This window comes from Chamaea fasciata, unplaced genomic scaffold (genome assembly GCF_029207755.1).
Source record: "Chamaea fasciata isolate MVZ Bird 193981 ecotype frontalis unplaced genomic scaffold, bChaFas1.0.hap1 SCAF_94, whole genome shotgun sequence".
Lineage (NCBI taxonomy): Eukaryota > Metazoa > Chordata > Aves > Passeriformes > Sylviidae > Chamaea > Chamaea fasciata.
The window spans coordinates 100,159-109,682 of record NW_027094179.1 but is presented as its reverse complement, the minus strand read 5'-3'; the positions used below and the strand labels follow the sequence as shown (position 1 = coordinate 109,682).

Here is a 9,524-nt window from a genome sequence, read left to right as displayed (position 1 = left end):
CCTAGGGGACAGGCAGGGCACCCTCAGGTACAGCCAGGGGACAGCCAGGGCCCCCCCAGAGGTTGAAGGGGCCCCCCCGCTCCAAACCCAGCACGGATGCCTGCGTTGCGGCCCCCCAAAAACCCATGGCCGCCCCTCGAGCTGATATCGACCCCCCCACAGCATCATTGATCCCCACCCGAGTGTCACTGACCCCCCCAATATCATTGATGCCCCCCCAATATTCCATTGATCCTTCCTCAGCGTCGCTGACCCCCCCCAAAATTCCATTGATCCCCTCCACTTGATCCCGCCCTTTTTCTCCCCTCACGTTTCCCGCCCTTTTTCTCCCCTCACGTTTCCCGCACTTTTTCGTGGGGAACGACCCCTGAGGGGTCCTGTGGAAGGATTCTGGAGGTCCGAGGGGTGAATTTGGGGTTTGAAGGGAGGTTTTGGGGGGTCCCAGGGATGGATTTGGGGGTTTTTGGGGGTCCAAGGGATGGATTTGGGGGTCCCGGGGTGGATCTGGGGTCCTGGGGAGGTTTTGGGGGGTCCCAGGGGTGGATTTGGGGTTCATGGGGAGGGGTTTGGGGGTTTTTTGGGGCCTCAGGGGTGAATTTGGGGTCCGGGGAGAGGTTTTGGGGGTTTTTTGGGGTCCCAGGGGTGAATTTGGGGTCTGGGGAGGGGTTTTTGGGGGTCCCTCACCTGCAGGGCGTCGCGGGGGTGGCAGGGGGAGGGGGCAGCGGGGGGGGCCCAGCGCCCACCCCCCCTTGGGCTTCAGGAGGGCGTCGATGAGACCGAAACAGCTCGGGGGGGGGGGGGGGTCAAAAACGGGGGGGGGTCACGGGCTGGAACCCCCCAGTGCCCCCCAAACCACCCCCAGGGCCCCCCCGACCTCCAGGAGCCCGCAAAACCCTCCTCAGGTTCCTTTGATGCCTCAAATGGGCCGCCCAAACCTCCCGAAGATCCCCGAAAAACACCCACAGCAGCCCCTTGAGACTCCCCGCAGACCCCCCAAACCACTCCAGGACAACTCGGGACCCCCAGGACCCCCCAAAATCCGCCCCCCCCTCCCCCTGAGGCCTCATTTGACCCGCTCCACGTTGCGGACAGGCACCAGCTCATCAAGCCACAAGCACCAGCACCTGCGGGACTGGGATGGACTGGGAGCACTGGGAGGGTGATCAGAGAGAACTGGGATGGACGGGGAGTGGACTGGGACGAACTGGCAGGCGTGTGGGGGTCCATGGTGGGCACACGGTGCCTTACTGGTCTGTACTGGGATGGGTCTAATGGCCCCAGGGGAGGGGGTGTGGCCACACCGGTCCAGACTGGGAGGGGTGTCACCATGGCGCCGGAGGCGGAGTCGAGGATACGAGCGAGGCAGGGACACCTAGGGGACAGCCAGGGCACCCCCAGGGACACCTAAAGGACAACCAGGGCACCCCAGGGACACCTAGGGGACAGCCAGGGCACCCCCAGGGACACCTAAAGGACAACCAGGGCACCCCAGGGACACCTAGAGGACAGCCAGGGCACCCCCAGGGACACCTAGGGGACAGCCAGGGCACCCACAGGGACACTCAGGGCACCCCAGGGACACCTAGGGGACATCAAGGGCACCCCAGAGGCAGCCACGGCACGCCACAGATAGCCAGGGAACCCCCAGGGACACCTAAGGGACAGCCAGGGCACCCCCAGGGACACCTAAGGAACAGCCAGGGCACCCCCAGGGACACCTATGGGACAGCCAGGGCAGCCCTGGGACACCTACGGGACAGCCAGGGCACCCCCAGGGCACCCCAGGGACAGCCAGGGAACCCCAGGGACACCTAGGGGACACCCAGCGCACCCCCAGGGACACCGAGGGGACAGCCAGGGCACCCCAGGGACACCTAGGGGACAGGGAAGGCAACCCCAGGGACCCCCAGGGACAGCCAGGGCACCCCAGGGACGCCTTGGGGACAGCAAGGCACCCCAAGGACACCTAGGGGACAGCCAGGGCACCCCAGGGACACCTAGGAAGACAGCCAGGGCCCCCCCAGGGACAGACAAGGTACCCCTAGGGGACAGTCAGGGCACCCCCAGGGACACCTAAAAGACAGCCAGGGCAGCCCTGGGACACCTAGGGGACAGCCAGGGCACCCCCAGGGACACCTAGGGGACAGCCAGGGCATCCCAGGGACAGTCAGGTCCCCCCAAGGGACACCTAGTGGACAGCCCGTGGACCCCAAGGGACACCTAGGGGACAGCCAGGGCATCCCAGGGACAGTCAGGTCCCCCCAAGGGACACCTAGTGGACAGCTCGTGGACCCCAAGGGACACCTAGGGGACAGCCAGGGCACTCCAGGGACACCTAGGGGACAGCCAGGGCAACCCCAGGGACAGCCAGAGCACCCCAGGGACACCTAGGGGACAGCCGGGGCGCCCCCAGGGCCACCTAGGGGAAAGCCAGGGCACCCAGAGCTCCAAGTGCTCTCCAAGGCAGGCTCAAAACCCTTACCAACGATTGGCTTTAATAAAGCAACTCACACAAAGTCACCAGCACCACACGGTTGGTCTGTAACGGCTGCAACAAAATATGCCCTCCTGGAAGCAGTTCAGCACTTACTGATCACTTCTTTGTTTTGGCACTTCCCAGCCAGGGCCTGCGGGGCCTCCTGCAGATGCAGATCTTCGCTGACAAGGCTCCACTTGTGCAGCAGCAGCAGGATTAGGGGCAGGAGCAGGAGCAGCTCCCTGAAATTTTAGAAAATATTAGAAAAATACAGGCAAAAATCTCACCTCTGTCCTCCCCTAAGAACATCCCTAGGACATCATCCCAGTTTTTCCCAGCTAGGAGCTGCAAGGAATTCAGGCAGGGGAATTGACATCAGGGAACAGCTTTGTAAAGTCAAAGGCAGAAAGAGAAGATCCACCAGCAAAGGGCAGGAAAGGGGAAAGGTTTCTGAAAACATTTCTGCAGTCTAATTAATAATTATTTCTGCTTCCCCAGCGAGAAGAACACAAACTCACAGCCATTCAGGCCTGACAGTCCCCTGCAGCCAGAGCTCAGCACACATCCACAGAAGCAAGTCCAGCACCTGAAAGAAAAAAAAAAAAAAAAACAACAAAAAAACACAATCAAACCAGAAGGAAAAGGTGATTTCTTTGGCTTCAAAGTTATTTCAAGTTCTTAAAGCCCAACACAGCTGATAGGAGAAACAGAGTCAGGGCTCCTGGCAGACAGAGGGTGTTTTCCCCCCCAGGGGACTGCAGAGGAATTGTCTGGGACTTGGACTGTCCCTCGGGGTGACACCAGTTGCTGTGACTTTTATCATTCCATATGTTTGACTCCCAAAACTTCCCAGCCCAGGGGCTTGAGCTGACAGGGCAGCACAAAGATTGTTCTCTGTGTGGTGCCCAGATTTGGGGTTCACTGTCACCTTTGCTAGTTTAGATGAATTATACCCACGGCCCCGAATTCCCTGCTCAGTTCCTGCTGCAATAACCTCACAGTGCCTCACAGAGCATGGATATTCCCACGCAGAGCTGCTGCTTGAATGCCAGATGTGTCAGGAACTAGCAGAGCTTCCAAGGAAGCTCAGCAGGATGGGGACAGGATAGGTTTCTATTCCATAGATTTGGTTAATTCTAACCCTCATCCCCTGGGGGTCACCTGTCAGATTTCCCTGGAATTCAGCCACCCCCTGAGCTCGGGCTCCAGGTGATGTTTCAGAGCAGGAGAAGGCACTGGCCGGCCTGTGCTGAGGCAGCCCCTGTGCCCTCGGGAGGACACAGCTCCCTGCAGGAGCTCAGCTCCTTTCCGAGCCCCAGCAGTGGCCTCTGCAAGTGCCTTTCCCTCAGGCAAGGGATGCCCATCCCTGCCTTCAGCACACCTCCAGTGGGACCCACCTGCAAAAGCTTTCCATCACTTCTGCACTCCGGCTGGCTCCCTGGAAAAGTCCAGACTTCATCCAAACGAAACTCCATCCCACTCAAACCTTTGATTTTGAGGCATCTCCGAGGGCCGTTGCTCTGGATTTAATTTCTGTGAGGGAGGAGCACCTTGGCTTTAATGCTGCCGATGGGTGATGTCCTCAGACTGAAAGGGAGGGGATTTGGGGTGGCCAGGACATCCCTGGCAACTGTGTGGGAGCTCCGGGAGGTGGGAATTGCTGTCTGAGCCCCTCTGCAGACAGCCCGAGCCGCCGTTCCCGGGCAATGCCAGCTGTTCCCTGGGGAGCTCTTGGGCTGTGGGTGCCTCTGTCCGGGCTGCAGCATCTCCCCGTGCCCGGCGGGAGCAGCCCCTGGCCGAGGAGCCGCGGCAGCCCCGGGGCCGTGTCCGTGCCAGCCCCGAGCCCGGCCCCGGGCCCTGCGTTTGGCCGCCGCTGCCACGGGCGGGGCCCCGCAGGCACAGCTCCTCCCCTGCACATCATCCCAGGGCTGCTGGCCCCGCTGGGGCTGCCGGCCTCCTTCCTCCCTGCGCCTCCGGGCACCCGGGACACCTGCAGGAAACCCCGAGGGACACTGCAGGCGGCACGGGGGGGCACCGAGGCCTCCGGCCAGAAAAGCAGCCCCGGCCTCAGCAGCTGCCATCAGTTTGGCCCGGCAACACTCACCTGCAGGAAACGCCCCTGTGCGGGTGGGACCGGCCCTGCCTCTCTCCAGAACTTTGGCCGTGGAAGAAGGGAAGCCTCAGGACTTGTCCTGCTCTTTTCCGCCCAGAAAGAGACTTTGTGTAAGTACTTTTACGGCAGCTGTTGAGTAAATCCTGGAAAGGACAGGAAATCAGCGTCACTGGAAGAGCTTTGTGCTGTCGTGACCTGCCAGCCAGTTCTGCCCTCGAGCCATTCCAGGGGCTGGTGTGTGAAGCAGCTTTGGCAGAGAAGGCGGCACTGCACTTACCTTAGTGGGGCCAAGCGTTGCCATCCTATGGAGGTCCATCCCCATAATGCAGAGATTGGTTCAGCTGCTTGGAGCAGAGTCCGGGTAATGCCAAGGTGCTGAGTTCGATTCTCAAACGGTCCGTCTGCTTGAGAGTCAGATTTTAGGATCCCTCTCAGGCTCAGTATATCCTGTGACCTGGAAATAAGAGGAAAATTCTCGGCTGAGTTTTAATAAAACAGCTTTTGCCATTGCAGGGTGTGAGCTGCACTCGGTGATTTTCGGCCGCGATGAGCCCCACGAGCATTCCGCCCTTCCTTGCCGCCATCTTGGTTGCGTCTGAGGCCACTTCCGGTCCCGCCGGCATCTTTTTTGCGGCACCGCTAAGGCCCCCGGCAGGTGTTTACACAGACGCCTGACTAAATCCACGAATCCGAACCCGGAGGCGGCGCGGATGAGCACATGGCCGGTGTCTGCACACCTGGAAACGCCGCGGAAAATTGCGCCCGGGCGGCGCTGTAGTCGGGGTTTTTGTGCAGGCATCTGCGTAAACGCCTATAGGGTCCTTATTTTTTCCCGCCCTTTTGGCCGCCTTTTTTGGAAGGTCGGGCTCCTCGCGCTTCGGCGCCATTTTGTGAGGGGCGACGTGTGACTTCCGCTTTCCCTTGCCGCCATCTTGGTTGCTCCTGAGGCCACTTCCGTCCCGGCCGCCATGTTCTTTGCGGCTCGGCATAGGCCTCCGCCAGGTGTTTACGCAGACGCCTGACTAAATCAACGAATCTGAACGCGGACGCGGCGCGACTGAGCACACGGCCCGTGTCCCCACACCTGGAAACGCCGCGGAAAATTGCCCCCGGGCGGCGCCGTAGTCGGGGTTTTGTGCAGGCAGCTGCATAAACACCTATAGGGTCCTTATTTTTCCCGCCCTTTTGGCCGCCCTTTTTAGAAGGTCAGGCGCCTCGCGTCTCGCCGCCATCTTGGTAGTGGAACCCACTAAAATGCCCCCTCGGCCGCTCACACAAGCGCCTGACTCAATGGACTGCCGCCCGCGGCGCCGCTGCGCCCCCATCCCGTGTCCGCACACCCGCAGACGCCGCGGAAAAGCGCGCCCGGACGGCTCCGGGGTCCGGGTGGCGCGCGCAGGCAGCCGGCTGCCACGCGCCCGGGCTCCTTGCCTTTTTCCCTCCCTTTCGGCCCCGAGCTGCGGGCGGGCGGGCGGCAGCGCCGCCCCCGAGCTCACAATGCGGGGCTGCCACGCGCGTCGGGGACGGGCGGGGGGGGACAGCTGCACTACCGCTCTTTGCCCACAGGGTGGCAGCACTGCCGCACGGCTCCGGCGGGACGGTCATGGGGGACAGCTGCACTACCGCTCTTTGCCCACAGGGTGGCAGCATTGCCGCACAGATCAGGCGGGACGGGCGGGAGGGACAGCTGCACTACCGCTCTTTGCCCACACGATGGCAGCATTGCCGCACAGATCAGGCGGGACGGGCGGGAGGGACAGCTGCACTACCGCTGTTTTCCCACACGGTGGCAGCATTGCCGCACAGATCGGGCGGGCCGGGCGGGGGGGAAGCTGCACTACCGCTCTCTGCCCACAGGGTGGCAGCACTGCCGCGCGGCGGCGCGGAGCGGAGCCATAAACGAACGTGCCCAGGAATGCCCTGGCGAACAGCCTCCGGAATAAATGGCCCAAAAGACCCCCGAGCACACCTGCGAGAACCCTGCCAGCAACCAGACCGAAACAAAAAAGCCTTTCGTTCAGGCTCTATTTCAATATTTTTTATCTTTGTGATTCTGATATTTACATTAATCATTACAATTCAGCTTTTATATTATGTACATTATACATCATGTATTATGTTTATTATACTATTATATTTATTATATATATTAAGTATAGAAAGTTATATATAAAATAATTTATTATTTATTATGTAATGTTATAAATAATAATACATTTCATTGAAATATCATGATTATGTACATTATAGATGTTTATATTATGTATATTATATATATTTATAAAACGTGTAGTATGTAATAATATATTGTGTATTTATTATTTATATTATTTTTCATATCCTATACTTTTTGTTATTTTTCTTTTTCATTATTTTTTAATTCGTTTGTTTATATTTTAAACGATATTTTACACTAGATGAATTCATTAACCTAACACATCAGAAACACAATTAATTTGAATTAAATGAGCCTGGTTTTCTAAGGGGTAAAGTTTTAATCTTTATTCAAATAATATGGGCATGTTTTCTCTTTCTCTATGGTTTTTTTTTGGTGGGTTGCGGGGGAGTTTAGTTTGTGGGTTTTCTTTTTTTGTTCGCTTTGTTTTGGAGTTCTTTGCTAATAAACAAGCAGGGTCGGAGAGTTCAAAATAAAACGTCTACTTTGTTTTTATTGCCCCCTCTGAAATGCGCCTCGACAGCCTGGACAGCAGGCTGCTGCTGGTAACACTGTGCACGGGTAGGAGGAGACCTGGTCGGGGCTGGGAAGGAAAAAACGGCACCACGGTGGTCACAGCTTTCTCCCTTCAGGAGTTTTATGGAGCAGAAAATACAGAGCTTTTGCCAACTGCGCTCTCTATGACATCCCGACGTCCAGCGGGCACGGAGGTCATTTCTCATCTTTCTTGCCAACAGCCAAACCCCCAGGCGCCCGGGGGAAGAAAGAGTATGGGGAAAAAAAAAAGGAATAAAGAAAACATGAAAAAATAAACCAAAACTATAGAAAATAATAAATAAAATTAAAATACCAAAAGAAAAAAATTTCAAAGTAACAAAAAAGTGGAAAAAAAATTTAAACAAAAAATTAAAATAAAAAACTAAAAGTAGTTTTAACAAGTAAATAAATAGCTAAAGAAAAAAATATAAAAATTAAAAAACGGAAGAAAAAGTCTTTGAAAAACCACAAAACGCAACATGAGAAACCACAACAAAAGAGCATAAAAATACAAAAATAACAAGAAATAAAATACAAAATTAAATAAATGCAGCTTTCACCTCCTGCCACTGCCTAAAAAAGCACCATGGCTTTCCTCAATTATGCAGCAATAAGGGAAACAAACCCAGTGCCCCCCAGAACAGAAGGTTTTCTAGACAATTCCCACTTTTGCTTGGAAACAAATTCTATTTTAGTGGGAAGCTCATTTTGGACAAACACCCAAATGTGCCAAGGTAGGAAAGAACCAGCCCCCTGTGTCCAAGGAACAGCAGCTAGGCCTGGATTCAGGTTTTAATGGCATTTATGTAATTAAAAATGCAGTAAATTGAACTTTACAAAGAGATGAATCATGGCAAATAAATACTTCAACGTTTTCTTGGGAATTCACAGAATTTTGTGGAGATGGTGCTGGACAATTCCTGATTTACCAACATTAATTGGGTAAATTTCCTTGGAAATGTGCTCTACAAGGTGCAAAAATTCCAATTAGGATGGAAAATTGGAATAAATAAATATTCCCTTACTAAAATCAGAGAGAAAATCAGAGTTATTCCTTCAAATAAAAGGAAGGAATAACATCTAAATCCAAGCTTGCCTGGAAAACAAGCTCAGGAATTTCTAACATTGAAAACTTTTGCAAGAGTCATGAAGTTGGTGAAAGTTCATGGAATGATGATTTAAAATCTGCTTCCTCTGCTCTAATTTAAAGGGAAGTGGGAATTCAACAGGTCCAGTTACTCCTATCCAACCTTGGACTGGGATAAGGCCTTCCAGTGGCTTCACTTCCTACTGGCTCTCTCCTTTTTGCCCACAACCTGGAAGAGGAAAAGCAACAGGAATAAAGTCTCAAACAGGATGGCCTTGGTCCAGGCAGACTGAAATGCAGCTCCCAGGGAGGGAGGCCAGGCTGTGCCTCGGGGAGCTCCGGGAATCTGGGATTGCCCGTGGGATTAAAGGGCTGGAAAAGCACACCCACCTGCCAGGTTCAGTGCTGGGACCGAGCAAGGCCGGGGCTCGGGGGCAGCAGTCAGAGCTGGGACTGCAGGAGAACACCCCAAACCCGGGTTAAACATCCGGCACGACACGCAGCACGCTCCGGGAGAAACTCGGGCGGGAGAAGCCCCGGGATGCTCCACGTTCCTTGCCCTTGGCAGCTGTGCCAGGGCCTCCATCAGAATGCTGACCTCACCGTGCAGCTCCTACAAAATAGGAGAACTTATGGGAATCGCCCAGCAATCCATGGACTTCCAGTTATTAAGAACCACAGCTGCAGCGAAAGGTGCCCAAACTCTACTGCAAACCAGCAGGTCTGAGGAGACGCAGGGATTTATTCCTGAGGGGACACAAGGATCCCTCAGCCAGCCAGGATTTCTCCCAGGCTCTTCCCACTGCTCTCTGAGGACATAAACAGCAGTTTTTCCCTCGAGTTCCCCTTTCCAACAATGCCAAGACTCATGTTCTCCTCCAACCCCAGGTTCAGGAAGGAAAGTAGGAATATTATCACTGCACAGACTGTCCAGGAGGGTGTGACTGAGGCAGCAGCACCAGCTCCCACTCCACTGCTGCTCTGGATTCCTGAGCAGCTCCTTTCCATCCTGCCCTTCCCAGCACCATTCCCTGGGTGCCATGTCCACAGACACCTTCTCCATGCAGCTTAAAACCCACAGACACCAACAGAAAGGAGATCAAAAATCAATTCACATGCTGCTAGTCAGAGAGAA

The 9,524-nt window shown here is 55.1% G+C and overlaps 2 long non-coding RNA genes across 2 annotated transcripts; both read right to left on the bottom strand.

Moving 5' to 3' along the window:
* Window positions 1-2,794: 2,794 nt before the first annotated feature.
* LOC136304463 (uncharacterized) lies at window positions 2,795-5,038 on the bottom strand. Its single transcript, XR_010724604.1, has 4 exons — window positions 4,867-5,038; window positions 4,581-4,732; window positions 3,874-4,009; window positions 2,795-3,062 (listed from the first exon to the last, which is right to left on the bottom strand). It is a non-coding gene; the product is annotated as an uncharacterized lncRNA (long non-coding RNA).
* A 2,200-nt stretch (window positions 5,039-7,238) lies between these two features.
* LOC136304464 (uncharacterized) lies at window positions 7,239-8,621 on the bottom strand. Its single transcript, XR_010724605.1, has 2 exons — window positions 8,553-8,621; window positions 7,239-7,487 (listed from the first exon to the last, which is right to left on the bottom strand). It is a non-coding gene; the product is annotated as an uncharacterized lncRNA (long non-coding RNA).
* Window positions 8,622-9,524: the final 903 nt, after the last annotated feature.